The sequence below is a fragment of the Gekko japonicus genome, unplaced genomic scaffold, assembly GCF_001447785.1.
Source record: "Gekko japonicus isolate JY-2015 unplaced genomic scaffold, Gekko_japonicus_V1.1 scaffold3633, whole genome shotgun sequence".
NCBI classification, from domain to species: Eukaryota; Metazoa; Chordata; class Lepidosauria; order Squamata; family Gekkonidae; genus Gekko; species Gekko japonicus.
Genome location: NW_015169284.1, coordinates 74606 through 80199, shown reverse-complemented (window position 1 = coordinate 80199; position 5594 = coordinate 74606). Strand labels below are relative to the sequence as shown.

Here is a 5594-nt window from a genome sequence, read left to right as displayed (position 1 = left end):
ACTGGGTCTTAAAGGTGCCACTGGACTCTTTTGGACCGGGGGGCCGGGGGGGGGCCTCTGCAACTTACCTGGCTGCTTCTTGCTGTGACTGAGGGCTGCTGGGAGCAGGGGGTGGTGCTTGTTGCATGTGCCTGCCCCCTGGGCTCTTTACTGCCGGAACTCCGCTCCTGTGCGCTCCTGCAGGAAATGACCCCTGGTTGTGACAGTGGAAACTGCCATCATGGCTGTTACGGTGCCCCCAGAGGGTTTTCGAAGCAAGAGATTAGCAGAGGTGGTTTTCTATTGCCTGCCTCTGCATAGCGACCCTGGGCTTCCTGGGTCGTATCCCATCCAAGTACTAACCAGGGCCGACCTTGCTTGGCTTCCAGGATCTGATGAGACTGGGTTAGCCTGGCCATCCAGGTTGGGGCAAGTGATGTTAGGTAGCCTAGAAGTGTTGTTCCCGTATTGCGGATCACAGCCTGATGAAGAGAGAGTGGATTGTTTGCTCAATTAATTGGCCAAGCTGGGATTTGAATCAGGGACGTTTCTTCTATCATAGAATCATAGAATGTTAGAGTTGGGAGGGACCTCGCAGGTCATCTAGTCCAACCCCCTGCACTCTGCAGGAGCACAGCTGAAAGATAGCCCTACATACCTACAACTTATTTGCATATGCCACACCCCCTGACATCACCGGAAGTGTGTCAGAAGGCAACACCCACCGCTCAGGCTCCACTGGACTGTTTTGGATTGCTAGCTATTGGGGGGGGGGAACGTGCAGATCTGTCCTCGCAGAGGAGGGAGAGCTTGTACCTGAATAAAACTTGGTCTTAAAGGTGCCACTGGACTGTTTTGGACCAGGGAGCGGAGGGTGGGAGCTCTGCAACTTACCTGGCTGCTTCTTGCTGTGACTGAGGGCTGCTGGGAGCAGGGGGTGGTGCTTGTTGCATGTGCCCACCCCCTGGGCTCTTTACTGCCGGAGCTCCGCTCCTGTGTGCTCCTGCAGGAAATGACCCCTGGTTGTGACTGTGGAAAGATGGTCGTCCAGCCTCCACTTGAAAACGTCCAGCAAAGGAGCATCTACCACCTCCCGAGGCAGACTGTTCCACTGCCCAACCACTCTTACAGTTAGGAAGTTTCTCCTGATCTTTAGCCGGTAATGACTCCGTTGTAATTTCCACCCATTAGGTCTAGTCTTGCAATCCGGAGCAAGAGAGAATAAATCTGCTCCATCTCCTACATGACAGCCCTTCAAATACTTCAGCCCTTCCAGTTCTAATGTCTTTGGGTGTGTGCTCTTTAAAATAAACAAGAAGGTATAATTTACACTGGGAGTATTGGGACTTTCCTCCAACTTTGTTTTTGTTGCACTTTTTTCAAAGGCACAGTAAATTCATACATTGCCAAATCAAGATCCAGTATCAACAAACAAAACAAAAACCCCAAAACAGAAGAACCCCCCCCGCTTAAATACAATCATCTAACAGTCCTAGTACAAATATAGCTTTAGAGTGACATAATGTCACACGTCAATACAAAAGACTATTTTAATGCATACAAACTTAGTTAGCTACTTGACCATCACTGACTAGCATTTATGAGAAGTATACAGTTTACGTATCAGAGTGTAAGACAATATGACAAGACATTGGACGGAATTTAATACCTTTTGTTTGTTTTTAAAAGAATATAAAATCATGATAGTGCTTATTTTTAGGCAAAATGTCAAGTTCTCTTAGGGGAGTATTGGTACTTTCCAGCCCAAGGGAACAATGTGCTTAACTCTCTTCCATGGAAATCAGTGTAGTTGTATAACAGCTAGATTGCCTGCTATGTTAACAGTGGCTGGCTTTGCGTGTGGGTTTTCAGGCAGGAGTGGGACATTTTGGTCATAATTCATGAGCTGGTCGATCCTGAACCGGAGTTCTAAGGGTGGAGAATTGTCCTACTGGAATCTGTACATGTTGCAGGATCCTCTTAAAGAAAAGCCCCAAATGTTAGGGTATTTGTGTATTTTTGTGTCTCTGTGTATTTCTTCAGGTAGTGTAAAACTATTTGCCAAATGAGAGAACTAACCGCATTTTTGCTGCTTATCAAAATAATTACTCTTGAGCATTGGTTCCATTGATAATTCGCGACCTGGCAGAAGGCTGTGAAGTATGCAGAAAATCTTGAGCTCATGTTGTCGCTGATAGCATCTCCATTGTCTATTGGAATGTTGTAATTGGACTACAGTGTCCACGGTTAAATACTGGGAGCAACTCCAAAAAAACCCTTTTTGGCTTCTTTATAAGCTTTGGAATAAGTGTTAACCATTCATTGTTCCTTCCTTGTGAAACTTGATATCTTTGAATGATTGGAAAGCCTATACTTTTGAGTAATTGTTTGTAACATTGTTTTGTTGGACTCTCATGTGCTATATGATAGTAAATTCTAATAATTAGTATGCAGTAAGCATTTTGTAGGGGATGCGGCGGCTCAAGTGGTTAAGACGCTGAACAGCAGACCGGAAGGTCAGTTAGGAGGCAGGCAGCATGATAGTGCTTATTTTTAGGCAAAATGGCAAGTTTTCCAGCAGTTCGAGACCCGAGTGTGCCGCATGATGGGGTGAGCTCCCGTCTCTGGCCCCAGCTCCTGCCAACTTAGCAGTTCGAAAGCAAGAAATTGCAAGTAGATAAATAGGTACCGCTTCAGTGGGAAGGTAACAGCGTTCCACGCACCTCGGCGTCCAGTCATGCCGGCCACATGACTACGGAAACGTCTTCGGACAGCGCTGGCTCTTCGGCTTGGAAACGGAGATGAGCACCGCATCCCTAGAGTTGGATTCGACTGGCTTTTGAGCAAGGGCAAACCTTTACATCTACTAAGCATTTTGTGCATGGTGTAACTTCATTACTTGTAATCAGTGAATCATTTAGCAGTGAGGAAGCTGTCAGAGTAAAATCAAAAGATGGAGTCCAGTGACACCTTAAAGACTGAGTCCATTTTCTCAGTAGCGGAGGACGGGTAGCACAGAAATGAAACATAGATATGCAGAAGGATGGAAACCAGTTTGTGCAGCTAGCTAAGATAGCTACTGTGAGTCGCTCTGCTCCAAATCTACAGAGGTCTGTTCAGTGATGCGTATTCCAAGGAAAGTGTTCTTAGGTTGGCCGTTAGGGTTGCCAACTCCAGGTTGAGAAATTCCTGGAGATTTGGGGGTGGAGCCTGGGGAGGGACCTCAGCAAGGCATAATGCCAGAGTCCATCATCCAAAGCAACCATGTTCTCCAGGGGAGACCCACTATTAGTCTAGCAGATCTCCAGGCCCCACCTGGAGACCGCCAGCCCTAGTGGCACTGTAAGATTATTCTGCCTGCCTCCTAATTTAGTACCATAGAGGGGTAAGTGAGAGCCAGTTTGGTGTGGTGGTTAAGTGTGCGGACTCTAATCTGGGCCAACCGGGTTTGATTCCCCATTCCCCACCTGCAGCTGCTGGTATGACTTTGGGTCAGTCACAAGTTCTGTCGGAGGTGTTCTTGAAAAAGAGTAAATTCTGTCAGAGCTCTCTCAGCCCCGCCTAGCTCACAGGGTGTCTGTTGTGGGGAGGGGAAGGGAAAGGGGTTTGTAAGCCGCCCTGAGACTCCCTTGGGTAGTGAAGGGCGGGGTATAAATCCAACCTCCTCCTCCTCCTCCTCTTCTTCTTCTTCTTCCTCCTCCTCCTCCTCCTCCTCCTCCTCCTCTTCTTCTTCTTCTTCTTCTTCTTCTTCTTCTTCTTCTTCTTCTTCTTCTTCTTCGTTTTTAGACTTTGGGGAAGAGGATTGCATTTACTGTGCATTTCATTTCCCTTCTTCTGTAGTTGTGGGACAATTTCTGTTCAACTTCATGCTTTCCCTTTTTGTAATCGATGGCTTTACAAGACAATTGTTTTTCTCACTGTGAATTGGGAACTATAGTGATGCGTCTAATCATAATCGTGTGCCATCAAGCCACAGCTGACTCGTGAAGACTCCGGGAGAATGGAGTTTGGCTCAGCAATTTCATTGAGTGCCCACGAGTTCTTGTCTTGTGAGAAATGGAGAGAAGTACCTCTTTCTCTACCTGCTCTATCCCATGCACAATCTTATAAACCTCAATCATGTCACCCCTCAGCCGTCGTTTCTCCAAGCTGAAGAGCCCCAAGCGCTTTAACCTTTCCTCATAGGGAAAGTGTTCCAACCCTTCCATCATTCTAATTGCCCTTTTCCGCATTTTTTCCAGTGCTATAATATCCTTTTTGAGGTGTGGTGACCAGAACTGTACACAGTACTCCAAATGAGGTCTCACCATTGATTTATACAGGGGCATTATGATACTAGCTCCAGTTAAAGGGATCAGGTGTTAGGCGGTGTGAAAGACCTCTCCCTGAAACCCTGGAGAGCCGCTGCCAGTGTGAATAGACAGGATTGACTTTGATGGACCGACGGTCTGATTCAGTATAAGGCAGCTTCATGTGTTCATGAGTGCTAGGGCACTGGAAGAAGGTGCAGGATTTGAATTGCCACGACAGGTGAGATCCCCCAGGCTTCTCTTATGTCCAGGACAATTTGGAATAGAAAGCCAGGAAAAGCTTGATGTTATTAATGCAGAGAAGAGTCAAAAAAAGAAGAGAAGAAGAAGAAGAGATTGGATTTATACCCCGTCCTTCACTACCCAAAGGAGTCTCAGAGCGGCTTACAATCTTCTTTCCCTTCCCCTCCCCACAACAGACACCCTGTGAGCTAGGTGGGGCTGAGAGAGCTCTTGACAGAAACTGCTCTTTCCAGAACAGCTCGGAGAGAACTGTGACTGACCCAAGGTCATGCCAGCAGCTGCATGTGGAGTGGGGGGAGTCCAAGCCAGTTCTCCCAGATTAGATTCTACGCTCCTAACCACTACACCAAACCACTACACCAAAGGGGTGTACTTGCTTGTTGCTGCAGGCTTCAGGAGGTGACAAAAGGCATTTCTGTTGAGGGGAAGTGAAACAAGGCTGAAGAGGTAATTTCCTCATTAAGGTCTAGCAACCTGGGGCAGCTGGTTAAGTTCCACATCCCTGTGTAGGAGAATGAGGGGCCCCTTCGGCCACATTTCCGAGGGTGGTAGTGGAAAGTTCCATCAAGTCACAGTTGACTTATGGTGACCCTGTAGGGTTTTCAAGGCAAGAGGCATTTAGAGGTGGTTTGCCGTTGCCTGCCTCTGCCTAGCAACCCTGGACTTCCTTGGTGGCCTCCCATCTAAATACTAACCAGGGCTGACTCTGCTTAGCTTCCAAGGTCAGACCATCTGGATCAGGGTGCCACATTTCTAGTGGGATCGAACCCAGAAAAACTGAGACGACAATAAATATGTAATCAGGGCTATTTTTGGGCAGGAACGCACAGGAACGGAGTTCCGGCTGGCTTCAGAGTTGGCCATGCCCACTACAGCCAAAACCTCTGCACATGCGTGGCTACAGAGGGAAGGCCTGGAGAGCGACCCCCCGGCGACTCCGAGGCAGGTGGGCCGGGGGGGCCCTGGAAGGATCAGGCTTTCCCTGGCCTGTCCAAGGGCCAGCTTGCCCGGGCTCCCCACAGCCGCGGGGTGCCCGGGCAAGCCAAGGGAAGGCAGTTTAAA

At 48.2% G+C, this 5594-nt stretch overlaps 1 protein-coding gene across 1 annotated transcript in view; it reads left to right on the top strand.

The window, feature by feature from the left end:
- LOC107114963 (unconventional myosin-Vb-like) overlaps positions 1–5594 on the top strand; it is a gene marked incomplete at its 5' end in the record, with an annotated part of 93467 nt that overhangs the window by 40039 nt on the left and 47834 nt on the right. The window lies entirely within an intron of this gene.